The sequence below is a fragment of the Canis lupus genome, chromosome 35, assembly GCF_011100685.1.
Source record: "Canis lupus familiaris isolate Mischka breed German Shepherd chromosome 35, alternate assembly UU_Cfam_GSD_1.0, whole genome shotgun sequence".
NCBI lineage: Eukaryota > Metazoa > Chordata > Mammalia > Carnivora > Canidae > Canis > Canis lupus.
Genome location: NC_049256.1, coordinates 5,053,338 through 5,080,956, shown reverse-complemented (window position 1 = coordinate 5,080,956; position 27,619 = coordinate 5,053,338). Strand labels below are relative to the sequence as shown.

The window sequence follows — 27,619 nt, the reverse complement described above, 5'->3', positions numbered from 1 at the left end:
TAACAAATATCTACTGAACAAAACACTTCACATCTCAGTCTGAGTCAGCTCCATGTGGGCTGACTCAAACTTTCCCCTAATGAGTACTTTCTTACGTGACCAAAGGAGTTCACCAAATTGTTCTTTGTAAAATGAAGAGTGGTATACACTCCAAAATGATTTTCTTCTCCATCCTAAAAATATTAAAACTACTGCAACTTCCAATCCTCATAATTATGCACAACATTGCAAATTAATGAGTTTTAAACTATTTTCTGAGGAATGAATGGGAGGAGAAATATGAATAAAATTCCAGATTATTTAATAAAAAACAGGTGATAAGGGAAAGAAAAGGGAAGTAAGTGCATGTTGAATTCTTGGCTATATGAAGGCTGCTGGTTATAAATAATGTTTAATTCTTAACTTTGATAGAAGAATGTAGGAAAAAATATGTTTGTAATAATTTAAGAGTAACCATAGTTAGACTAATATTTAGGTATAATATTTCATATCCCTAGAGCAGGAAAAAAGCCAAAAAAATGATCAAACAAAGAAGAGACAGGGAAGATGAAAAAAGGAAGCAATAAGAAATCACAAAGAACATAAAACATAAAATAAGATGGCAAGAGAAAGATTAAGTATATCATTCATCACAATAAATAATAGTGCTCATGGATAAAATTATTCTCCTTGCCATGTCTTATATTCAAAGAAAAAAAACAGATTAAATAAAACAGCAAAAGAACGGCTAAATGCTACTTTTAAGGTACTTATCTATTAAAAAAATGTTAAAGGAAAAAGGTAAAAAATAAAAGTGAGCAAGAATATATCAGAATACTGCTAACAATTCAAATGGCAAAAATAGTAACCCCGCATAGAGTACATTTTAAGGTCAAAACATCAAATAAGGCTGAGAAGAACTTTATTGATAAAACATACTATCTCTAAATAAACTGTAACAGACAAACACTAAATTATATTGCATGGCAGTACTTACAACAAAAAAAATTAGGAATTCAAGTTTATTCAAATAAGATCATGATGAGATTTATAAATTTATGTCAAATCCAGTAGAAAAAGAACTAATATGATGAGAGCATATGAGTCGCACAATATGCTTTATTTAATAGTTATACTATTAAAATTAAGATTATAAAATTATAAAAAAGAAAATTATACAATTATAAAAAAGAAAATCTTTTCAAAATATTCATCTACTATTTAAAGAAATTGCTTATAAACTGTGCCATAAAGAAAATCTTAACAAGTTCATGTAGACAGATACATAGATGGCAATCAGACATATGCTATTTTCTGATAACATAGCTAAGGTAAACCACCAAAATATAGCCCCCAATCCACCTACTTAGAAACTTGAAAGCACTCATAAGTGCTTTGCGAAAATGAAATGAGGTGGGACGCCCAGGTGGCTCAGCGGTTGAGCATCCCAGGTGCAGGGATCCAGTCCCACATCGGCCTCCCTGCAGGGAGCCCGCTTCTCCCTCTGCCTATGTCTCTGCCTGTCTCTCAGTGTCTCTCATGAACAAATAAATAAAATCTTTTAAAAAAAATGAAATGAGGTACTCCATGTGGTGTCCTTCCATAGGGGTCTCTGGGGAGATAGAGATAGATAGATGATGATAGATGATAGATAGATAGATAGATAGATAGATAGATAGATAGATAGATAGATAATAGAGATGGAGAGGAAGAGAAGGTTGAGATTGATTGATTGATTGCCTGATTGATTGCCTGATTGATTGATTGACAGAGATTTCAACAGTGTTATGGGCTGGGTTTCATCCCACTTCCTAAAACTTACATGTTGAAGTCCTAATTCCTAAGTATCTCAGAATGTGGCGGTATTTGGAGATTGGGCCTGTAAGTGATAATGAAAGCTAAACAGGATCATGAGGCTGGGCCCTAATCCAATCTGACTGGGGCCTTATAAGAAGAGGAAACTGAACACACACAGAAACTCCCTAGGATAGACCAGGTGACACTCAGCATCAAGAAGTCCATCCAGGGGCACGTCAGTTAAGCATCTGCCTTCGGCTCAGGTCATGATCCTGGAGCCCCAAATCGGGGGCTCTTCCTCTTCCCCTGACTCTCACTCTTCCTCTGCCTGCTACTTACCCTGCCTGTGCAATGTTTCTCCGTCAAATAAGTACTTTTTTTAAATCTTAAAAAAAAAAAAAAAAGGCCATCTATAAGCTGAGGAGAGAAGCCACAGAAGAAATCAACCTGCTGACCTCTCGATCTTGGATTTCTAGCCCCAGAACAGCAAGGAAGCAAATCTGTGTTGGGTCAGCCCCCCAGCCCGTGGGACTGGGCTATGGCCACCCTATCAGATCAATGCAGCCAGTGCCAGCCAGCAAGCCTGCCCACTGTGGCGGTGTGAAGGGGCAGGAGCCGGAGTTCTGCGGTTCCCCTCAAGTCTCCATGGCTGGGTTTCTGGTGATGTGAGCCTCTCGCTGGGCCGTGTGTGGGCCTAATGCTGTAGGTGTGTGTCTACGCAACACCGCTCCTAAAGAAACCCATCCTCCTCACCGCCCCCCTCGCCCCCCTCACCCAAGTGGAAGAACAGAAATTAGATCCAGCAATGGAGGGAAAACCGTCTGTGCTGAGCATTTGTTTGCTGAGCCCAGCGCTCTGTCCACTGCACTTTATGGTCAATTTAAGAGATTTTCAGCAGCAATTTTGCCTATGTGCCACATTAGCCCTATACGCTACTTTAGAGCTTAACCTTTAGCCAAGCGTCACTCTGCAGGCTAGCATGGTATCTAGTTTGATGCTGCCAGACAAATGCACAAGATCACCAGAAACAGAAACCCACACACACACATTTAGTTGGTCACTATCTGACCAACTAAAAATATTTGCAACCTACGCGAATGTGCACACGTGCATTCACTGCTTGGAATGGGAGTTCCTAGCCCACAACTCAACCCTCCTACTTGGAGTTTCCTCCCCGAAGAAGTTTCCGTGCAACAGCTAAAGAGGCAACAAAAAATAACTCTCAGTAAGTGAGCAGGCATGGAGTTGCCCCTTCTTGCCAGGGCGCCATCAGTTGAATCTCCGGGATGGAGTCTACACAGCCAGGGTCCACTTCAGTGCCTCACAGACCTCGACCCCTGAGGACCACCTTCGAACTGTTGACTCCTCTTCAGCCTTCCTGACCTGCCTGGTCAGAGTGGAGGCAGGGAGGGGAGGAGAAGAGAGAAAAGGCTGGTTCAGCCCAGCCCACTGCCCACAGGAGGAAGGAAGCCCAGAAGAGGAGGTGGGTCTGCCGAATGGGCCGATCCCGGCAACAGAGCGAAGAGATGACCACATGTAAGCTCAAACGTCACCTCATCAGTATTTCAGGTGTCAAAGCCTGTCCAATCACAAAACATGACTTTTCCTCTTTGGAGGAAGAGCTACCAAAGGGAGTGAGGAGTGGGAAGAAAGAATGGAAATGAAGATTTCACCCATAGGAGTCTGCGGGAATCCAGTCGTGTATAGACTTGGCGTTTCACGTAAGTGAGGGAAAGGTAGGGGCCTCATAAATGATGCTGGCACAATGGGGAAGGTGGGAGGAAGAAATGTTAGATGGTCCCCCTCCACCGCCTAACTTGCTGCCATGAGGAAAATAAATTCCAGATAGCCACAGTATTAAATATTACAAAACAATATGTAAAATTATTTAAAATACAGAAAGCAAAATAAATAAATTAATTAAATAAAATAATAAAATAAAATAATAAAATAAAATAAAATAAAATAAATAAAAAAATATAAAATAAAATAAAATAAAATAAAATAAAATAAAATAAAATAAAATAAAATAAAATAAAATACAGAAAGCTCTTGGGACACCTGGGTAGCTCAGCCAGTTGAGTCTGACTTGTGATTTCAGCTCTGGTCATATTCTCATGGGTTATTGGATCAAGCCTCATATCTGGCTCTGCACTCAGCAGAGATTCTGTTCGAGATTCTCTCCCTCTGTGCCTCCCTCCATGTGCTCGTGCACATTCTCTCTCTCTCCCAAATACATAAATCTTAAAAAAAAAGAAAAGGAAAGAAAATACAAACAACTCTTTGTGTAGGGGGAAATTCTTTTTAAGCATGAAACAAAACCCATAAGTCATAAAAAATTAAATTCATGAATAAAAACTGCATAGCTACTTAAATATTGAAGATTTAGAAATGAAATTAAATACTATCTGAACAACTAAAAATATTTGCAACCTACATGACAGATGGAGGTAAAACAGTATTTTCAATATGTAAAAAATTCTTGCAAATCTATAGTGAAAAGACAAAATAATTGTTTTAATGAACAGGTGATGGGAACAGAAAATCCACAGTAGAAGCAGAAATGGCCAAAGCAGCTCTTTCTGCCCACAGGTCCTGTCCCTATCCTTTAATAAAAATACCTTAAAAAAAAAAAAAAGAAATGAAGTGACCAAAAAGCATATGAAAAGAGACTTCACTCTAAACGAGAAAAGACAAATTATCGCAGCAGTGAAGTTCATTTGTCTAAATTGCTAGACAACATTAAGCGTCTGTGACGGTGTCGAGACAGGCCTTTCACTCCTGGTGGGAGGTCAACCAAGTACAAGAACAATTTGTCAGGATGTATTAAAATTTAAAAGAAACTCCATGAGGACACAGCTAGCCCAGGTGGAAGGCTCAGGTTGACAGGTGTCAGAGACACCCCCAGACACCCTAGGACCTGGTCTTGAATCCCTGGACCTTTCACCCTGGGCCTAGGTGGAGGCAGCAGCCACTGGAGGCTTGTAGGGTGGTAGTGGCTTCCCAGGGGTGGGATTCCGTGTGTGCACCAGGTGATACACTTGAGGGGAAGGAGCCAACTCCTCACTCCCCTGGCTCCTCCCTGGGCTTTGGGAATACTGGCAAGTCTCAGGGCCTGCATCTTCATTTCCCTCCTGCCCTGTACCCCCCAAACTAGGCCCATCAGACTTAAGGCCCCTTCAAACAGGCCCTCAGCCTCCCACCGTGCCAAGCCACCCATGTAGGGAAGCCATCCTGACTCTGCCAACCCACAGTCCACACCTTTGGGAGCCCTGCCCTCCCACTTCCACACCCCACACTGTGGACAGGCATGGCCAAGCATCCTTGATGGGTCTTGATCTGGACTCCTCAGTAGCTCCTGCATTGCAAGGTCCCAGCACCGTCAGCCTCAAGTCACCCAGTTATGTCCTAAGACCTCTACGCTCCATCCAGAGGCAGGCAGTCTTGGCGTGCAAGCATCTGTGCCAAAGTAAGCAATTAGTGTTTTGCTGAATTTATTAAAAATGTTATTAAAGTTCAAGCAGATGAACCCCCTTTGGGGTACCTACCCCAGAAAAAGCCAACACATGTGCCAAAAAGGGAGTGTGTTCATCTAAGCATTGATTGTAATCATGATCTTCCATAAACAACCCCAAATAGTCATCTTCAAGGGGTGATGTGCTGTGTCCATATTATAAAGTGGCACATTGTGTTTTAAAAGAACAAAGCAACAATATATGCACTGATATGAAAAATAACCATGTGTTTGAGTTAATCAATGGCCTTCAGAAAAATACCTATAATAGCATTCGTTTACAAGTATACGGATACACAGATACACGCACGTACGTGTATTTGTGTCTGCATGCCTGTGTGTGTGTGTCTGTGTGTGTGGGGGGGAAGCCACAAAACCATGTACTTTTATAGAAACATATGACTATGCAAGGGCATAGCTTAAAAATCCAAAAGAACAAAAACCAAATAAGAAGAGTAGTTCCCTCTGAGGAAGGGGTGGGTGGTCACAATCATATCTTAATTTTTCACAAGAAGGGAGTCTTTAATTAATTTATATATATGTATGCATATGCATACCTATATGTATACATGATTATATATATATTAAATCCACAGAACAAATAAAATTGGCCAATAAGCTTTTTAGCCATATCAACAAATAAACGCAATTTTTTCTTTTTTTAAAAAAAAAGATTTTATTTATTTATTTGAGAGAGAGAGAGAGTGTGTGAGCACAAATGGGGTAAGGGGCAGAGGGAGAAGCAGGCTCCTCGCTCAGCAGGGAGCCCCATGTGGGGCTCATCCCAGGACCCCGGGATCGTGACCTGAGCTGAAGGCAGATGCTTAACCGACTGAGGACCCCCGCCCCCCCCCCGCCCCGGGGCCCCAAGACATGCACATTTTTCACATGGCAAGGGTCCTCCTTTCATTTGTCAGTCCGGCAAGAAGTAAGCAGCATGAGGATTTCAGCTGTGAGCCAAGGTCCGGGTGACAGGAGCGCATGGGTCACCCATCATCACCACCACCACCACCACCCCACCCCCGCCCCGCTACCCACCGGTGCGGTCCAGCCGTTGTCGTAGCAACCAGCTGTGAGGTGCGGCCCGTGGCCCTCTCCTCTGTGGGCTCCAGTCTCTTGCCCTCTGTCCTGTCCCCCACCCCAGCTTCCTGGGCCCCTCTGGGCATGCGAGCCACACACTAGAAGTCAGAGGCAACACATTCTGGGGGCGACACCTTGACGGGAGCTGAGACCCCGTGCTCTCCCCTCCATCCCTCGGAGAGCAACTCCACGCACATGCTCCACAGCTCCTGGGCGCCCGGAGAGGGATGCAGCAGTGGCCAGCTCAGTAACCACACCCCCCCCCCGCTCCCCCTCCTTCCCTGCTGGTCCTCCCTCCTCCCCTCCCACTCCTCGGAATCGCTTTCCGAGGGAAGCCACCTGCACACCAGGCCCGACAGGCTCGAGCCTCTGAGGAAATCTAGGTCGGTCTAGGATGTGCTGGAGGCCGGGCGGGTTAGCACCACACGCTCGGAGCACAGCTTGGCGACTCGGAGTCCGGGGACGTGCGCATAGCCCCGGCTTACAGTTCCACTTCTAGAAATGCACACTGCGGCCAACGTGCAGCAGGAGCCAGGGGATACCTTCACCCATCCAGGCACGACGAAGCCACCTGCTGCACGTTCATCGATCTCCGTCCACCTGCTCGTTCTGTTGGGCCCCAGGCACAGGGTGACCGACGCAGACCCTTACTCCCCTGCCGTTAGGAAGAGCCAATGGACCTTCCCCTCCACTGTTCTTGATAGGAAAGAAGAAAGATCACAGGAAAGGGCTTAAGTGCACTCCCCTGCCTCCACCCATAGAGCAGGTTAGCCTGGTGCCATTCAAAGAAAGGGCCCGTGGGTCCTGACAGGTGAGATGCAAAACACCTGCTGCGTGAACAAAGCAGGACACGCATGCAGGGCCGCATGTCCGGTCGGATTCTATTTTTTAAGAGTTATTTTATTCACACACTCATGCTCGCACACACACCAGGATTACATCCCCACTATCACTAAGGACTTTCCACGCTTCCCTAAGCGCACCATGCATTAGGGTCCCATCTGCCCGGGGGTGATCGGGGTTTGCTGCGGGGGAGATCAAACCAGAAAGGGCGGCTCGGGAGGACAAGGACAAGGACGGCTCTCTGCGGCAGGACGGCTCTCAACCAGGGTGTGGTGGTGAAAGAGGACCTTCCACGAGGTTTCCTTCCCTTTGGAGTTCTCGCTCGGGGGGCACAAGGGGTATCTTTCCACCCCTCCGAGGGCCCGAGTCGGCGTCAGAGAAGCAGTGGCTGTAGCAGAGGGGACGGGCGGCCGGGGATGGAGGGGAGGAGGCCCCGGGCGGGCAGGGCGGGTGGCGGCGTCTCTTCTCCTCTGACTTGGCCCAGGCCCAAGGAGCCTCCGCGGGCCTGGGCCTCCGGGCTCGTGTCAGGCCTCGAGGAGCCCTCGCTGCCCCGCTGCCCCCCACAGCCTCCGGAGGGCCCATCCGCTGGCGGAGGAGCCGGGCCCGCGTGGGCCTGTCACAGCAGACGCCAGGCTGGGCGGGCCCCGGAGGGAGGACAGGCCGGGGACATGTGGCAGGACACGCCCTCTGCAGGGGCAGCCGCGCTGGAGACCAGCCTGTGAGTGTCACGAAGCTCGGCGTCCGCCGCAGAGGCCCGAGGGCAGCCACCGAGGCGGCATGGGCCACCCCGAGCCGACGACGACGCAGCCCAGACGGCCAGGTCGCCCGTGGGGGCCGGCCGCTGCCCCCGCGACAGCTGCAGAAAGCGCGGCCACCCTGACCGTGTGGACACACTGGCCCAGAGAAAGTGAAACGATCTCCACAAACCTCACGTCTTCCGATCGGAATGCGAGTCACCTTGGACACTCATTTATGTTTTTGTTAAGTAAAAAGTAAAGCTTGATCAAAACTTCCCCGTGCGGACCGGCAGGCAGGACTCAGAAGGAGGCCAGAGGCGTGTCCATACAGCCCAGAACCTCTGCACCTCGGGGTGGCGGCGGGGGTGCCGAGTCGGGGCACATGCCCCCACCTGTTTGGGGAAGGGCCCCGGAGGGAGGGCAGGCCGGGCCGGGGCGGGCTCTGCGGACAGCGGGCAGGGGCTCCGGGCTGGCGCAGCCTTGCCCTCCAACCTCGCCGACCTTACACTTTTTAGGTAATTTCGCAAATCGGGAGAGGTTGAACTAGAAACACCCAACAAGTATTTGGAGAGACGATTGCTCTTTGGTAGGACGCCGCGTGCGCACCTGCGGGAGGGCCCTGACTGTCCTGCCCTCCGCGCACTTTCATCGCCAAGAGTCCGCTTCTAGGTTTTCCTCTCTCAGTGACCGGTCAGACCAGAAACTGCCACTTTAGTGTGCCTCTCGCTCTCCTTAGACTCTGGTCTCCCTTCTTTTAAAGTTGCAAAGCTTCTTTGGCACAAGAACCGCGATGTTAGCTCTCTTTCCCCACCACGTTTCCCAGGCCCGTCTGGCACCCCAGATCGGCGGCCGAGGCCCAGGCACCAGGGTAGCATCATTGCCTTGCTTGCCTCACCCCAGTTTTTTTGGTCCTGGCAATCGTTCCCTGGAGAGAAATCATATTTAAAGGACAATCCGAGAAAAGGACAAAAATAACTAAGCAGGCCTCCCGACCCCCGGCTCCCTGCCCGGCCACCCCGTCCTTCCCAGCATCAGCAGCCCGCCGTGGGGTTGAGCATCCAATCCCTCACTGCAGCTTTCAGCCACGTCCCCAGTCGCTGCTCCTCTGGGGGTTTTGGGGATCCGGGGGACGTTCCCCTGCCACCGCTCGCAGCTGCGGGCACCTGGCTCAGGGCTCTGCACTCCCCAGGGGCCGCTAAGGGGAAAGCCTTTCTGGAACACCCACCTAACAGTACAGGTCACCCGTCCGTGGAGGCTGGGCTCAGGAGCCCCGTTCTTGACAAGAGTCGTAAAAAGCTCATGTTGCAAGTAAGAAAATGTAATTCAGGGTGACCGGGTGATGGGCCCTGAGGGGGGCACTTGACGGGATGAGCACTGGGTGTTATGCTATGTGTTGGCAAATCGACCTCCCATAAAAAAATATATAAATAATATAAATAAATAAACTTTAAAAATAAAATTTAATAAATAATATATTATAATTATAATAATATAATTATTATAATATAAACAAAATAAATTGTAAAAATAATAGATAGATAGATAAATGAATGAATGAATGAATGAATGAATGAATAAATAAATAAATAAATAAATAAATAAATACAAGTACTGTAGTGGCCCTAAAAGCATGCAATATAGGAACCTTGGGGAGTACTCACTGTGGTGGCCACGTTCTGTGTGATACTTTATAATATGTGAGTCATTGCAGGATGCAAATGTGGGGGCCATGGCAGGCCACCTGAAATGTGTCACTTAGGCATATTGATTATTTAAAATAGACGTTTTTTAAGAGACAGCCTGTGCACGGAGGACACTCTGACCCTCCCATGTCCCCCTGAAAACAGGAATGAAATCTCCCATGTGAAAGGTACCACCAGGGGGTAGAGACACCAGATGCAGGACATTCAGAGCCTTAGAAGGCTGTATAAATAACTCTTATTACATTTTACTAATTTGCTGTCATGGACCAAATTCTGTTTGGAATTTCTTAATTAAAACTTGAGAGTCCAAAAAAAAAAAAAAAAAAAAGACAAGAAAATGTAATTCAGGTAGCCCAGCAGCTCCAGGGCACGGTCTGGTTGGACAGCTGTCGAGTGTCACGGGTGATGCTATCTCAGGCAGCTCCCCTGATCTCAGGACACCTCCCCCCCCCAGACAGGAGGGAGACAGTACTAACTTTGTGGCCTTCTTACCATCTGCGGGTCGCTAAGTACTCAGCACCCGTTCACTCCCGGGCCTGAGGCCCCTGGTAGGGCCCTCTCTGTGCCCCTGTCAGGTGTGAAGCCAGGTGAGTGACAGAGCAGTGGTGGTGGGAGGAGGGGATGTTTTCCAATTCAACCTGTCGCGCTGACCTAAGAATTCAGAGCAGGTGTTTTTTCCTTAAATTCACTGCCCAGCTACGTGGAGCCAACTTTCTTGTAACGCTACGACTTTGGTCGTTTATTCTGACGAATGACGTATAATCTCTTACGATCGTACGGCTTGAAATATGGGTTTTATCCTCCCTACGCTCAAGACATACAACACCGTCACTGGCGACATAGGCTTTTCCGGTTCCTTTCTGGGGTCTCTGGAAAGCTGGGCAATTTCTGGGGACACTGCTGATGGGCCTATGTTTTGGGATCTCCTACACCGACGCAAGGTGGAGAAACCCTCCGGGATACCTCAGTCATCCCCTTCACGGTTCTCCTTCATGTCCATTTGTCAAGTTGATTTAATCTGAAAAAAAAAAAAAATGACGGTGCAGCATAGTATATCTACAGGCTGACTGTCCCCGGATTGGGGACAGAGCGGGCGGGGGGATGGGATGACTGGGTGACGGCATGGACGGGGGCACCTGGCAGGATGAGCACCGGGTGTTGTACTATATGTTGGCAAATCGAACTTCAATAAAAGAATAATAACAAAGAAAAAGAAAGAGAAAGAGAGCGGGGCCTGTGGGCGGCTGCAGGTGCACCCAGCGCAGGCCGGAGCCGGAGGGCGGTCCGGTGTGTGCTCGAGGCCCCAGGTCCCGGCGGGCGGCTCCCCCGGCCTGGGCCTCCTGCAGCTGGGCCAAGCGAGCTTCGAAGTTTGGTTCTTTCCACTCGAAACGGCAGTTGGCTTTTCTTCCGGGATTAGAATCATCATAAAAGAAACCGTCCACACTGAGCTCCGCATTCATCCCCGTACAATGAAAGCTGAAAACAAAGCAAAACAGAACAAAACAAGCGCCTTTCCTGCCATTAGTGTCTGGGCAGAACCCAGGTCGCTGCCCTAACGTCCGGACGACCAGTGAGATCCCGCAAGACGACCAAAGGCCAGCAATGGGGGGTGGCCTCTCCCATCCTGTTACTAGACTAACCGCCCCCCTCCCTGGGGCCTGTGTCAGAGCCTCCCCGTGGGCGAGTGGGACGCCCTGGGCTCTCGTCGCCTCCCTCAGTCCTTGCTGGAGTGAGGGAGATTCAGAACTGGGGCTGCGAAGGCCAAGTTAGTCTTAAGTCAAACAAAGGAAGGCCCTAAATGGGACATGAAGCCGCGTGGTGGGAGCACCGGGGCCCCCAGATGGGGAGGGCGAACCCACAGCGTCCTCGGCAGCCCAGCGAACGCACCGCTGCTCCCTCGCCTTCTGCATCTTCCTTCTGCACCTTCTGTGCCTCCGCGGGCCTTCCGACCCCGTCAGCAGGGACAGAATAAGGAGCTAAGTCGTGAGACCTCTCAGCTGCAACCTCTTGGGAACCCTAGGGGTGTCAGCGCTTGCCCCTGGGCCGCAGGAATGGGCTTCTCACGCTGCAGACCCCCACCCTGTCTGAGCCTTGGGCACCGGCCCTGCTGGTGGCGGGGAGCGTGGCAGCTGAGAGCTGGGACCTGCAGGTCACAGGCAGCACGTCCAGGCCCGGTCACAGAGCAGCGCCGGTGGCCTCTCCTCCGAGGGCCGCGCCTCTGCAGGGCCACCCCGCTCTAGACGTCCCGGTTGGAACCAGGCATTTTGCTGACCACACTAGCCAGGCTCCTCCGAGCCCACTTCTCAACTAGGCACCCACTGTGGCCTTGAACAAAACACCGACGTGGTTCCTGGCAGCTCAAGGCCACATCCCTCTGATGATCTAGTGCCCCCCAGAGCACCCACCGGAGAAAACCTGAGGCTGCCGAAGGAACTGAATCGTTGGCTCCAGCCAACACCTGAAGAGAGGGTCCCCGCTCCTGGCCTCTGTGGGAGGGTAGGAACCTGACTTCAATAAGCAACAAGGAGCAAACCCAAATGGGTTTCACGCGGACCAGAGCCCACCAACCTGCCTCTTGGAACTCTGCTCTCCCCTGACTAGTGAGCCCCACTCATCCCTTCCCTCTCCCCTCATCCTCCCTTTGAAACACCTGAATGCCTCCGTATATCTCTCTACAAGCTAAAGTTGAGTGCATTCTGGACCTTTCTCAAGATCCAGGAAGAGCTGATCTTTCAGTGCAAGTCTGAAGGCAGGAAGAAAGCTGATGTCCCACATCAAAGGCAGTCAGGTAGGAGGAATCGTCTCTTGCTCAGGGGAGGCCAGTCCTCTTGCTCTATTCAGGCCTTCGACTGATTGGACGAGGCCCACCCACATGAGAGTAGACAATCTTCTTTATTTGGTTTACCAGTGTAAACGGCAACCTCACCTACCATGGTGGTCCTTCAGAATAACGTGTGACCACATATCTGGGAATCCCGTGGCCCAGTGTCAAAGTGACACAGAAAATAATCCACCACAGACGATTAAGACTAATTAACTCAGACTGTTGTTTGGGCTGCCCAGTCTGTGGTAAGCACAAGGCAGCTCTAGCGAACTAATATGGGTTTTGTTTTTGTTTTGTTTTGTTTTGTTTTCTAATATGGATTTTGGTACTGGGAAATGGGGTGCTACTCTAATAAATACCTAAAAATCTGGAAGTATCTTTAGGATGGGGTGATGGGGAGCGTCCCAGAGAAGGTTTGAGGTACGTGTTAGAAGAACCGAGATTGCCTTGAGAAATTCTTGGTAGAAATAGGGACGTTAAAGACGATTCTGGTAAGGGTCTAGAAAGAAAAAAAGGAGAGCTGCAGAGGAGATGCCCATTGTCTTGGGGAATACGCACAGCATCCTGAACAGGATGTTGCTGGAAACATGAACGTCCCAGTGCTCCTGCTGAGCGCTCAGCCAGAAATGAGAGAGAGACGATGAGAGATGGTTAGAGAGGTGGTCCTTACTCCACGGCTCCGGTCACGGCCACGCACCCTGAGCTCCCCACAGACCCGGGCCTCTGTGCAGGAGGAGCACTTGCCGGAGGAAGAGGATGGATGCAGCCAAGCCAGGCTGCCTTCCACTTCCCTCCCCCTCCCGAGCCAGCAGCTCCCCCAAGAAGGCAATGGGGCAGCCGTGCAAAGAGGCCACGCTGTTGGCTGGCGGGTAGCAACGTCGAGTGGCCAGGACCCCCCGGGAGCAAGTACCTCATCCAGAGCTCCGGCCCCGAGGAAGGAAGGGAAGATGTGCGGGGCAGGTTTGCCAGGGAGCCTTGCCCGGGCGGCGAGGAGGGCCACGGGGCCTGACCCCCTGCCTCCCTCACCGGCCGGGATGAACGCGGGGCTCCCTCGGGCCCGTCACCCACTCAGCCACTCGAGCAGCTCCCTTCATCTCGCCCAAGGTCTTAGAGCCTGGCTCGGGCGACAACTGTCACGTTGGCCGCCGCTGCCGGCCTCCCTGCCAGGCTCTCAGAGCCACTCTCTCCACTTCGGGTTCCCCAGGGGCATTTGACCCTACATCCAAGTTTGGCTCCATGCCCACGGCTGCATCCTCACAGACCTCCAACCTGCTCATTCGTCCTCTGAGAAAGAGGACCGATCATCAACGTAGACTTATTAGTGTCTGCCTGTGTGGCCTCCTGCGCAGCCCTAATGCACTCGAATGCAGGTGCTTCTCCCACATCTGCTGGCATCACCTCATCTGGCCACCAACACCAGTCCCCGTCTGGATCACTGCACAAGTGTCCCTAACCGGGGATGCCTGGGGGGCTCAGTGGTTGAGCATCTGCCTTGGGGTCAGGGCATGACCCTGGGGTCCTGGGATGAAATCCCACATCGGGCTCCCCACACGGAGCCTGCTTCTCCGTCTGCCCGTGTCTCTGCCTCTCTCTCTCTCTCTCTCTCTCTCTCTCTGTGCATCTCTCATGAATAAATAAATAAAATCTTAAAAAAAAAATTCCCTAACCACATCCTCCCGGTCCTTCCCTGCAGCACGGAGGTAGGACTGCAGCCCAGAGGTAGATGCCTTTCTCTTTACGTGCAATCTTTTCTCCATCATCCTGTTGAAAAGAGAATCACAAAAAAGCAGACTCTTGACTATAGAGAACTGGTGGTTGCCAGAAGGAAGGTGGCGGGGGGGCGGGGGTGCGTGAAATAGGTGGTGGGAATTAGGGGACGCTCATTTTGATGAGCACGGCGAAATGCAGAGGACAACCGAATCACTATCTAGTACGCCTGACCCTGAGAGAACACTGTGTGTTGACTCTACTGGAATTTAAAAAAGAAAAGAACACCACCGGCTCAAAACGGTATTGCTTTTATCTCACGACCGCTTCAACCACCCTGAGCAACGTGGTTCCCCACCAGTCCGTCAGGAATCTTCACCAATGATAGAATCTCATCGCCAGGGCCCTCTCCACCGCCCAGAGGAAGGCCCCCACCTAGGAAGACCCCTGCCATCTCCCCAAGGGAAGGTGACCTTGCCTGAAACAATTCTCTCTGTCCCTTTTTTTTTTTTTTTTTTTTTGCTAACGACCTTCTGGCCCCATCCACCTTTCTACAAAACCTTTCTTTTTGTACCACTCCTCAGAGCTCCCTAATATCTGCTAGAGGGGGATGAGGTGTTGCCTGGTTCATGAATTGCTTCATAAAGCCCATTAGATCTTCAGGTTTACTCAATCGAATGTTGGTTTGGTTTGGTTTGGTTCCACGGCTCCCTGGATCCTGCGTGGTTCGGCCTCCCCGATCCCTCCGGCTAACCGCTCACGGCTTGCCCCAGAATTCGATGCTTCGGGACTCGGCACCTTTCCTTCTGTTTCTCAGGTTCAGTGTTTCCCCTTCATCAGGACGATCCCTTTTGTCCTTTCCCAGATCCGGATGCCCCTGGACAGCCTGGCCAATTCGTAGTCTTCCTTCCAGCGACAGCTCTGGGGCCACCGCCTCCAGGACCTCTCAAGTCTAGCAGGGAGAGTCCTTCTCTGCTCTCGAAACTTAAATGACCCCACCCAGGGTTCTTCATGCAGCAGTGTCAAGGCCTGTTCATTTTTCTGTAACCTCCACTAGACCTGATTATAAGCTTTATGAAGAGAGGGACTGTGCCTTTTATTAACTGTTGGCTGGCACCTTCCCCAGCGCTCAGCACATAGTAGATTCTCAACAAAAATCTACCAAACCCTAAAATATTTACCACCTAGCCTTTTATGGAAAAGGTTTGCTGCCCCCAGTGTCGATTTCAGTATAAACAGGTCTGACTCCAAAATCAGAAAAACGTGTTTATTAGCCAGGGCTCCATGGTGGGGTATTGAAGCATCGTCCAGCTAATTCACTCCCCGAGCAAGGATTTCTTTGATCTTTATTATCCAGATAATCTTATCAACTATCACCTGGCCTGAGATCCTTAGCAGTAAATACCTCACTAAGTGGAGTTAATGAACTCTTTCAGGCTCTACAAGGACATTTCTGAGAATCCCCTTGTCTGGGAATCTAACTGCCCTCTGGGGGTCCTAAGAGGTTTAATCCACCCTTAAAACAAACTTGACCATCTCCACCGTCAGCAGGGCTGAATCACCAGGCCGGGTGAATAAACGCACAGTCCTTTCCCTGGGGATCCCTGGAGGCCTTGGGAGCAGGAGCCTGGGGTGAACTCACCGCTGAGGGCAGGTTCGCAGACAGTTGCCGTGGCCCCTGGCCTTTCGGGAGGAGCTGAGCAAGTCTCTGCATCAGGAGCTGCAGGTGCACTGTGCTTCTAGATTCATGGCTGTCCCCACCCACGGAACACTAGGGAAGCCCTGTTCCCAGTCAAAGCCCTGGGAGCATATCCAGATTCCCCTCTACAGAAGAAAAGTCATGGGATCCCTGGGAGGCTCAGCAGTTGAGCATCAGCCTCCAGCCCAGGGCACGATCCTGGGGTCCTGGGATCGAGTCCCACATCGGGCTCCCTGCATGGAGCCTGCTTCTCCCTCTGCCTGTGTCTCTGCCTCTCTCTCTGTCTCTCTGTGTCTTCTCATGAATAAATAAATAAAATCTTTAAAAAAAATTTTTAATAAAATAAAATTGAAAAAAAAAGAAAGAAAGAAGTCTGTCCTCTGGAAGTTTTGCTTAATAACGTGACCAAGCCCTTTCTAGCAGGACAGTGACGGCCTGGGCTAGGATTGTTGAAATAGGCTGCCACGAGCTGAGTAAATGTCACAGGCAAAGCATGGCATTCGCGTCCCCTTCCTGCATACCTGCCCAGGGTGGGGTGAGGTCTTTGCGGACGGCAAGGACACCGTGGATGCAAAGAGGAAGGAGTTCCTGTGTGACCTCTAGGCACAAAAAGGACAAATACTTTGGTGCAATTCCACTGTTACTGCAGCTCAGGAAGACCGGTTGCCCCAAGTCTGAAGCAGGGGGCATCATGCACTGGTGCCAAAAGCAGTTATGCTCGATTCTGGGTGGGGAGAGAGAATTAATGTCGAAGTACCCACCAGTCCCTGGAAGGATGCCTTTTGTTTGTTGGTCTTACTGTTGGCCGAGTTCCCATTTACCAAGACTGCCTCACAGATGAAATGATCAGCCTAAAAATATTCAGAGACCTTACAGATGTTCACTTTCACGTAGAAGGATAGTCGCTCATTTACCCCCCAAAGGCCAGGCACCGTCCCGACGCAAAAGTGAAGAGATGCAATTCCCATCCTGAGAGTCTCACACCTGGAAGCAGAAGACGAGTGATACATGAGCGTCCCTACACGAGGAGCCCATGCACTATATAGCACTATAAGCGCTAGAGTAGAAGAGAGTTTTCTTTCTGTTTTAAGGGCAGAAGTCCAGAAGGGGGGCCGCAGTAATGCAAATCAGGAAAAGAATGTGTCATAGAGGGAATTTTCAGGTGGGTTTTGAGGGCTGAGTAGGAGTTTCCCAGAGGCAGGGGGATGCAGTAGAAGGCATCTGTCCAACCAGCGCAGGAGGCATATGCAGCTCTGTAGGGGTTCAGAACATTGCAGCATAGTCCACGGGCTTAGTCTCTGCCTGGAACATGGGTACAGGAGCAGGGCTGCGGGGACCGAGCTGGAAAACTTTGTCAGGACCCTCTTCCAACGATAGCTTCAGGCTGCCACTCCCGGTGACTCTGGCAGCTGCATTCCCTATTCTGCAGAAACCAAAATTAAACTAAATGAAATGCTTGGATTAACCAAAAACGCAGCCTTTGCCTCCTTAGCCATAAAGGAAGGCAGCGGTCTCTCACTTGATGAAACCCGAAAACCAGGCACCCTTTGCCCTAAACATCCCCTCTGCCCGCCTGACCCGACACGCAAGGGCCTACGTCCCGAGATCACGCACGTTCTCCCGCTTACTGGTCTGATGGCATCTCCTCATTTCGTCACCGGCCACTCGCGCTTCCATTTCCGTGAAACGCGCACTCTGCGCGGCGTGGCCTAGTTTTTCTGTTGGGTTATCTCTTCCCGATTCGGAGCACTTCTCCATGGTCTCTGGCCCTGATCCTTTATGGGTTACACACGTGGCAAATGCCCCTCCCCGCCCAGAGGCTCGTCTCTGATGTGGGAGCACCTGCAGCTCTCTGCTAGCCCCTCACCTGGGGTCATCGAGCTTCGTGCCTGTCAGGTGCTCAAGAGCTCGGGCGGGACCCGAGACGGCATCGCTGGCCTGCAAAGGAAAGGCCAGACACAGCCAAGGGGAGACACACGTCCAAGGGCCTGACCAGCGCGCAGCCGGCAGGACCTCAGCCGTGACACCTGCTTAGCTCTCGGGCCACGCTTGCCTCCTCTGCCCAGATGTTCCGGTGACAGGAAATTGTTCCAGCCTCTGAAAGCACCACACTCTCTCTGCCTCGGGTCTTCCCCCCACGCTATTCCCCTATAAGAGCTCCGTTCCTGCCTCCTCCCCCAACCCACTCTGCTGGAAAGTTCTACTGCCCGGTCAGTTCTCACCTACTTGTCCTTTCCCAGTCATACAAGGATCCAGGTAGGGTCTCTCCAAGATGTTCCTAAAAGACCCTGACTCACCCCTGCTGAGACGCTCACTTTTTCTTTTCAATCTGATAGTTTGCATATTAAGATTAAAGTAAACAGTAATGTTTTCCTCCAAAAAACATGTAAGCCACACCATCTCTTAGCGTTACCAACAAGGAGGCAGACAAAAAAAGTAAACGTGTGGCTGAAATTATCTCTTTTCCTCTGTGGCTGTTGTCCTGCTTCTAGTTTACACAAAAATTATACCTTTAGCTGAAGTAGTGCTAATACTGTCATATAGAATGAAGTTCTGGCCATTATACAAATGCACATATTTTCTTTTTCCTTTTTTTTTATTATTAAGAACCATCAGCACATGATTTCTGCAAAACACAGTACACAGAAAAATGAATTTTTGGCCAAGCCAAAAAAAACCCCAAAAATATCCAAATAAACACAGAGGGACCCACTTAACACACCACCACCTGCCTGTCTGGCCCCACCCACAAAAACGTTACCCTAGTAACTGTGTCTTTCACATCTCATAAATGTTAATTTCTTAAGCCTGCACCTTCTTCTGTGACCACTTATTGTCACATTACCAAAAAAAAAAAAATGTCAATCAAATACATTGTTAAGGAGATGGTTTTAAATCTGCTCTCTGAGTCAGCAAACTGCTTGGTACAGCACCATTTCATGCCTCCATGTGCCCACTTCCAACAAAACTAATGGCATGTACATGGTCTCCAGCTTCAGATACCCATTAGACAGGGCACTCTCACTTTTTACTTCCTTCCAAACTATCCGTTTATCCCCCCAAGATAGATTCTTAACTTGTATGGGCAACGCATTCTACTTCTTTTGCATTCTGCTCATTGTATAGCACCATTACCTATTTAATACATTTGTTTAAAGAACAAAATAACTTGATAAAACTAATTGGGAATGTAATGACACTTTCTAATTAGGCTTTCCTGACCACTAGCATAAATACAGTTGTTGTTTTTTTTTTTTTAAATCAGTATTTGTGGGACAGCTGGGTGGCTCAGTGGTTGAGCATCTGCCTTCAGCTTAGGGCATGACCCCAGGGTCCTAGGAGCAAGTCCCGCATCGGGCTCCCTGCAGGGAACCTGCTTCTATTTCTGTCTATGTCTCTGCCTCTCTGTCTCTCATGAATAAATAAATAAAATCTTTAAAAATAAGTAAAATCAGTATTTGGGTTGTAAGTCTAGCATTTTGTAGAGACAGAGGACAGTTTCGATTGAAGTTAGAACTTTCATCATCCGTATTTGGCTCAGAAGCTGGACTCTCTGTAGGAATTACCTGCAGGTAGGACAGGGACAGAAGAGCCCAGACCCTGGGGGAGAGGTGCCCCAAACCTACCCTGGACTAGCATGTAGTGGCAAAATAAACCATTGTTGCGTTAAGCCTTTACAGTAGCCGATGTTCCTTTATTTAATTTCCCTGACACCCCGCCCCCCTGCAAGGTGTCCTTTTGGTATTGCCTCTGAAATCTATTTGGAATATCCTCAGTGTTACCAAACCATTATTCCTTGAATATGAATAGATTCATTGATGTAAGTCAGTTCAACAAATATGTGTTGAGCACCTAGTATGCTCAGGATAGAATGACCAGGCCTGGGACAGATAGCAAGCTAAGTGATACCCTAGGGCACACAGGAACACCTCTGCAGCCACCTATGCCTCTGAAGCCGAGTGGAAGGCATGGCTGGGAAGACACCAAGAAGACTTGAGTCTTAAGTCATAAAGTTGTTTCCTTGGAAACCACCGTACTGAAATGAAAGTACCTGCTATCCTGGTGACTGGAACCACATGTAAAATCCATGGCCAAACCATGTCAATGAGCCTTATTTTCTGCCTGAGGAGTCCCACTCCCTAGCTGTGGATGGGGGGGTGGGGGGGTGATGAGACCACCTGAGAGGTGGTGTGGTCTGCAAGGAGACACGATGGGCTTGAGACTTCCTGTCTCAGGAGGTGATCTTCAGGTTGAGTTGTTCAGTTGTTGAGTGTCTCTTGATAAGCAAGTGCCCCAGACCAACCCTGGACCCTTGTGTGCCTCCATTTCCCAGGAAAGACCCAAAGAAGAGGAAAAACCCCTTTCTTTTGCATCCCCAGGTTGCATAAGGATAAGGAAGGATTGCCTGGTGAGGGCCTTGTGCTCAGAAGTTTTGTTGTGATAAATAAATCATGCTGAGTATTGACACCATTATTGATGATGGCTGGGCTCCCATAGCACTCACCTAATTGCTTTTCTAAAATTCCTCCCCAAAAGGGCATATTTGGTAAAAAGCAAAAAGATAAAGCTAATGGAGAAATGGAGGAATATGAAGACCGCCCCATTGGGATAAATCCAGGAGTTTACACCAGTAATCTGATAGTAAGGGCCCAAATACCTGATTGATTTTAGATCCTGTTCCAGACACTGCCCACGGCAGCCCCTGCAGCCCTGACAGCTGGACTCATCAATGCAGCTAAACAAATACACTGCCTGGTACGGTATGATCTATAATCTCGCTTTATATCTCTTATTTCCATTCTGGACACTACACACAAATTCCATTACCTTACGCTCTCCTCAGAGATAGACTGAGTTTGTCTGGAGTCCAGTTTCATCATTCCTATATAATATACAAGAAAGGATCAGATGGACTTTACAATACGTTCCAGCCCAAGTATTCTTCATAAAGCCAATCATAAAGCTCATGGCTTTCATGCCTTATCACCTTCCATCCTCACAACTACCCTTGATCACAAGCACTCTTTTCATTCCCGTCTTACAGATGGGGGATCTATGGTGCGGAAAGGTGAAGTCAAATCCTGTGTCTTTCTGATTCCAGGGTTCGAATTCTTAGCTATCATGCTGAATATTGCCTGTGATAGTTCATTTTATGTGTCCATGTGACTGGGTCACAAGACGGCCAGACTCTGGTTAAGTGTTGCCTGGGCTGTCCCTGTGAAGGTTTTTCCAGAAGACATTAGCATCTGAATCCATAGCCTCATGGAAGCAGATTGCCCTCCCCAGTGTGGGTGGGCCTCATCCATCTGCTGGATTAGATAGAACAAATAGATCAACTGTTGTCCCAAATAGAACAAAAAGGTGGAGGAACAGGGAGCTCTCCATCTCTCCCTGTCTGACTCTTAAGCTTGATCTTCTCCTGTCTTGGGACTTGGACCAGAACTGACACCACTGGTTTCTCTCATTGTCAGGCCTCTGGACTCACACTGGAGTTGCACTCTCAACTCTCCTGGGTCTCTGCTCTTGCACATGGACTGTGAAACTTCTCAGCCCCCATAATCACATGAACCGATTCTTTATAATAAATCTCTAATTAGATACACATACAGATGTAAATTGATCCTGTTGGTTCTGTGTCTCTGGAGAACCCTGACTAATACACTGCCTCTCAAGCAAAACTCATCCTTTGTGGTTCTTTTTTCTAAGATGAGGATGTCTTAATAAATGGATAAAAGCTTTTTAAAAAGAGAGAGAGAATTGGGAAAAGAAATTCCCTAGGCTGAGGATGATGAAATGAGGGGCACCTGGGTGGCTCAGTTGGTTAGGCATCTGCCTTTGGCTCAGGTCATCATCCTGGGGTCCTGGGTTCGAGCCCTGTGTCAGTCTCCATGCTCAGCTGAGCGTCAGCTTCTCCAGAGCTCTGCCCCTTCCCATCACTTGTACTCTCTCTTTTTTCTTTCTCAAATAAATAAATAGAAGCTTTAAAAAAAAGGCGGGGAGGGTGATGAAATTAGAAGTTGGATTGACAGTAGTGTCACCACTGACCTAGTCAACATCAGCTGCTACGATGTTAAACAGCTTCAACATAAGTTCATAACTTTTAGCAGTGAAATTCTGAGTTAAGATGGCTTTACAGAATTTCTCTTCCCAATTCTCTCTCTCTTTTTAAAAAGATTTTATCCATTTATTTGAGAGAGAGAATGAGCATGAGAGAGAGCACAGGAACGGGGACCAAGGGAGAGGGCCAAGCAGACTCCCCCATGAGCAGGGACCCTGAGTCAGGGCTCAATCTCAGGACCCTGGGATCATGACCTGAGCCAAAGGCAGATGCTTAGGTGATTGAGCCACCCAGGACCCCTCTCTTCCCAATTTTCCCAATTCTCAACACAAGCAAGGGAAAAAAATTAAACTGGCAAAAAAAAAAAAAAAAAAAAAAGGAATATTCCAAATAGCAACCAAGGAGGAAATGAGTATAACTCAAAAAAAAAAAAAAAAAAAAAAACCACATCTCAAAAATTGGAAGCCAAGGCAAGGAAGAATGTAGCATGGATCACAGAGCAGAGACCCAGCAGAGCCAGGTGGTCAAGCAGGCGCCACACGGCTCCCAGAGCCACAATTGTGGGTCCCCCAAATCCTGAGAGCCAGGTTAGAAAAAGAGCTGTCTCTGTCCTCTTCTGACAGAGGAGTAGAGGAGTCAGTTGTGGATGAAAATGGGCAAAACAGGGAAGTGGGTGAAGTAGGGCCTGACCTAAAGCGCTGGGGAGCGCACATTGCTTTAGGGCAATAACCTGAAACCCTCAGCACAGTTCCCACAGAGCAGGTATGCCCTAACCATGTGCAGTAGAGCCTGTCGCCACGTGGTGAACGCAACTTCCTCTCATGAAAGAAAGTCTAGGTAGTCCAACACGTATACCGGCTCACGTCCATTGAATGGACCTTCCCTCCACACCTGCAATTCTCTGAGGCAACAGACAGGGAAGTCCTCAGGCCTCAAATTGCTCATAGAGAGAAACAACTTGGTCTCAGAGAAGGAAGGAGAAATGTCAAGTTATCTTCTTTAGTTCAGAGCAAACAGAAGGTCTGTGGAGAGCTGCCGGGGCACGCGGCTGATGAGAGAATGGCTGGGCAGCCAAGCAGATACATAGCACAAAGAACAGGGTGAAGGACAGGGGGTGGGGGGTGGAGAGGGGGTGGGGGGAAGTCACCAAGACTTCCACGACGGGAAGATAAAAAAACCAGGCAAGAGGAAAGGGAGACCGCATGCCTCAGGAAACGGCAGGTGAACAGTGACTCCGTGGAAGGGTCCAACACACATCACACACCAACGAGAGCTGTGGTTCCCAACCAGGACGCGACGGACAGACAGACAATGCAAACTGGGACGATGTAAAAATAGCTCTCTGGTTGCTGGGGCTGCCCTAACAAGGCATCACCGACCGGGGGGGGCTTACGCAGCACGAACCTGTTCTCCCACAGTTCTGGAGGCTGGAGGTACAAATCAGGGTGGTGACCGGGTTGATTCCTTCTGGAGGCTCAAAGGAAGAATCCTTTCCAGGCCCCGGGGGTTGCCAGCAACACTGGGCCTTCCACCGTCGACGGTTATACGACTCCAACGTCTGCCTCTCCACGGCCCTCTCTCCTCTGCGTGTCGGTGCCGAAACTTCCCGCACCTTACGAGGACACCGCGCCCTGCGTTAGGGCCCAGCGTAACCCACCGTGACCTCATTAACTTCACTCCATCTGCAAAGACCCCAATTCCAAATAGAGTCACATCCACCGGGGGGCTAGGACAAGGGCCTCTCTTTTTAGGGAACTCCATTCAACTAGAAATAACAATATAACTGGACAGAATGAAGAGGAAGAGGAAGAGAAATGGAAGCACTAGGAGAATGCCAACATCCTCATCTTCATTCGGGAAGAGACGACCAGGGATGTCCTGAAATCCAGACATAGGGTTCCGGTGCGCACACACGTGTGTGTGTGTGTGTGTGTGTGTGGACAGCTCTAAAACCCCAAACTGTGAGTTTTCCCATAAACTCTTCTATTTAGAGAATATGTACTCAAGAAACACTTACTTAGGGTTCAAGCACTTCAGTTTATTTTTGTTCTTTTATAAAATAAGTAAAATTTAAATGCAATGATTTTTGTTCTTTTCCCTTTCATTAGTCTCAGGTGTATTTTTCAATAATCCATCAGCTGCATGTAGCACCCGGTGCTCACCCCATCACGTGCCCTCCTTAATGCCCATCACCCCGTTACCCCATCCTCTCACCCTCCTTCCTTCCGGCGACCCTCAGTGTGTTCCCCAGAGTCAGGAGTCTCTTGTGGTTTGTCTCCCTCTCTGATTTTTTCCCACTCAGCATCCCTCCACCCCTTAGGATCCTCTGCACTATTTCTCATATTCCACATATGAGTGAAACCATATCATTGTCTTTCTCCGATTGACTTATTTCACTCAGCATAAGACCCTCTGGTTCCATCCCCATTGATGTAAATAAAAAGTAGCCGTCCTTTCTGATGGCTGAGGAATATTCCACTGCACATGCAGACCACCCCGTCTTCGTCCATTCTTTCCAACATTCTAGTGACCACTCACGAGGTTGCTGCAGTAAGCACTTCTATCACGACCTTCCTCCCTGACAACCTCCAAGACCACGAGAAAGCGTCTAAGTCGGAGTCTGAGTCATATTTGAGCCACCGCAGCCAGCAGCGTGCCTGGTACACAGTTGCTAGTTAGTAAGTGCTCGCTGCATTGGATTGCCGTGCTGTTAACTATGCAGAGTGTTGCACCAGATGTCGTCCAACCAAACCAAGACGGACGTGCCCCCTGGAATCTTGCACCTGTACAAGTGCATGGTGCCCGGTCTTCAAAGACTACATTTTCATTTCTCTTTTCTCCCCAACACCCTAGCTCTGGGAGGTTTATCCCAGACACAGCCGTGGGGGGGTGCAGGAGCGGGGGAAGATGGCCCTGTTGTCCTAGATGGGCTGACCCCGTACGGGAAGGGAAACGTGAATCCCTTCTTTCTGTCTGGAATGTATTTTGTGTCCCCTGCTCCAGGCTCCTATTCTCTGGCAACGTGGCCACCCCGTCCACGACAAGAGAATCCGCCGGGAAAGAGGCAAGGGTGAGCCGGGAGCTCCTTGGGCTCAGCACCTTCCCCGAGGCACTGCTACCGCTGCAGAACCGGGCCCGGGCCTGGGATGAGCAGCCGCTGCTGCGGCCAGAGGTGGCCAGCTGTGCAGACCGATGGGCAGGTGGCAGCAGGCCTGGGCCTCCAGGGTCCGCCCTCCCCTCCACGCCAGCCCACCTCCCACTTATGTGGCGGCACCTGAGGCTGCTCGGGGCTTAGTACAGACACGGCCTGCACGCGTGGCACTGGCATTCGCGGTCACGAACGGCTTTTGGAAGGAAAACCGGGGCTGAATGCCTCTTGCTTCTTTATCTGTGTCCGTCTGGCATCCATGGCTCCCTCCTTCCCTCTCTCCCTCCCTCCCTCCCTCGCTCTCTCTCACTTGCACCCCAGCACCATCAATATCCTGCTCCATCACAGATTCGGGGCCTGACAGGCTGTGCTTGCCTGGCCGGTGCTAACTCATCCGGGGGCCCGGGACGGGCCAAGGCTCCCTCTGGCCGGAAATGCCCTTTGGTCGAATCTCGGACTCTGGCTTATCTCTGCTCCCATCAGTTTCCTTTTTCCTTGCCCCCAAATGTCATGTCGTCGGTCTCCTGTGCCCCGCCACCCCGGGGTCCCAGAGAGGCATTAACACAGGCGTGGGTGCGGGAACAGCGCTGTCCCTGGCCAGCATCAAGAAGCAGCTGCTGAAAAGGAGGAAGCACAAACCCTGCTGACCGAGGGCGAGCTCTGGAGCCCAAGAACACACTAGAAATAGCTGCCACCCGGAAGGGCATATTCTGTGTCCAGCTTTGCTTTGACTTCCTAATTTTGTGACCTAAGAAGCACTACGGGGGTGCAGAACAGTAAACGCTCATTTAAATTCCTTCCTAGAATGCCAGCTGTCAGGCGATGGAGGTTTCCAGCTGGCTGAGCCTGGGAGATGACCGCTTTCGACGACCTCTAGCCACGGAGGAGGAGACAGAGGAGGAGACAGAGGGATGCCCGGTGGGCCGCGTCTCCAAGGTCAGCCAGGGCACAGGGTCCCGCGTGTCAGTGCAGGGCCATTTTCCCGCCTCCTCAAGGTGTGAGCACTTTGTGCACCACCATCCGAACGTGAACGCGGCCACGCACCTTCCTGGGCGAGCCCTGCGGTCTGGCACAGCTGGCCGACGGTGATGCCCACAGGGAGCCCTGCTTGGGGACAGCGGGCCAGCCACCACGCTGCAGCCCGCAGCCTCTGGGGATGACGGGCCGAGGCTCCCACCTGCCTCTCTGTGCCAGTTCAGGGGCAGGGGACAGACAGGACGGCCTTACCCTGGAACCCTGGGGGAGGCCACGAGCAGTCTGGCCTTCTGCATCTTTAGGCCACCGAGCAGCATGGTCTCCTGGGAAGAGTCCTCCTCCTAGCCTTGTGGCCATCTCTGCAGAGACAGTGCTTGGCTCCCATCGGCTCTGCTCCCTTGTCAGTGACGTGAGGGCGGGGGGCGGGAGTGAAGGGTGACGAGGTGGGGAGATAGGAGAGGAGGGGGTGGCTGTGTGATGGGGCAAGGAGCCGATGTGAGGGCAAGAGGCCGAGTCTGGCTGATGTGAGGGCTGTGACTGTGGAAGCCGCAGGTTCCTGGAGCTCAGGGCAGGGCTTTGGGGGGCGCCGGCCCACAGACCAGGGGGAGAAAGGAGGGACCAGCAGGGACTCCAGGCCCGTGTGCCCAAGGTCTCCCGAAGGAGACTGTGCATAGGGGCCCCTGATTTGACGCAACTGTGGACAGGAAGTAGTCACCTGGGGGAGTAAGAGAAGACCCCAAGGTCCCTTCTGTAAGGCTGCAAGGGCCCAGGACCGTAGACTCGGGGTTGAGAGCCACCTTTGTGGCCATCTGCCCGTTCGTGCACATGTCAGACTGTGTCCTCGATCAGGGCTCTTCGAACCACGGCAGGAGGGTGCCCCTCTCCCTGCAAATGAGCTCGTCCACGCGCGTCGCCCTAACTGCTGAGACGTTCATCACACGGAGTCAGAAGGGGCCCCCGTGTCCTCTAGCCTTTTTTTTTTTTAAACCTCTAGTCTTTATTCTAATCCTTCCACATGATTCTCAGAAGTCAGATCACTAGACCTTTGTAACGCATTCACGGGCTGTGTGCGTGCGTGTGATGAGCGGGAACTCCCACATCGTCCATATGTATGATCCTGGCGACTACAAGCAATTAGCAAGCAAGCCAGTGGTTTGTTCAGTTAGAGGGTATCCGTGACTAATTCAAAAACCGTGTTTTTGTTTCATCAGTCTATTTGAACGTATGAATCCTGAAACAAGCCAAAAACACAAGCTCAGCCAACTCTTCCAAAGCTGATGCTAGAAATATTAAAACAAGCTCAGCCTTTTCCCAAGATGCATCCCCCATCTTCAAGAACGATGGATTTTGTTCAGGTCACTAAGCCCAGAACCTTCCAGTCTCCCTTGATGCCTCCTTCTCTTGCACCCCGGCGCCAGGTGCGCAGGACCCCTCAGCACTGAGCCCCTGTTCTGGCTTCGGTGAGCCCTCCAGGTCTTCCTCAGCCTCCAGGCCCCAGCTCCGGTGCAAGGCTGCCTCTCCGGCCACAGCACAGGGCCCTGACTCCCTGAGCTAC

General features: G+C 50.3%; 1 long non-coding RNA gene across 1 annotated transcript in view; it reads right to left on the bottom strand.

The window, feature by feature from the left end:
* Positions 1–8,859: 8,859 nt before the first annotated feature.
* The window catches only part of LOC119867637, a 47,120-nt gene continuing 28,360 nt past the window's right edge, over positions 8,860–27,619 (bottom strand). Inside the window, exons 3-4 of the long non-coding RNA XR_005384219.1 lie at positions 10,617–10,671; positions 8,860–8,875 (exon numbers count right to left, since the gene is read on the bottom strand). This is a non-coding gene — a long non-coding RNA (uncharacterized LOC119867637). The remainder of the gene's footprint in view (positions 8,876–10,616; positions 10,672–27,619) is intronic.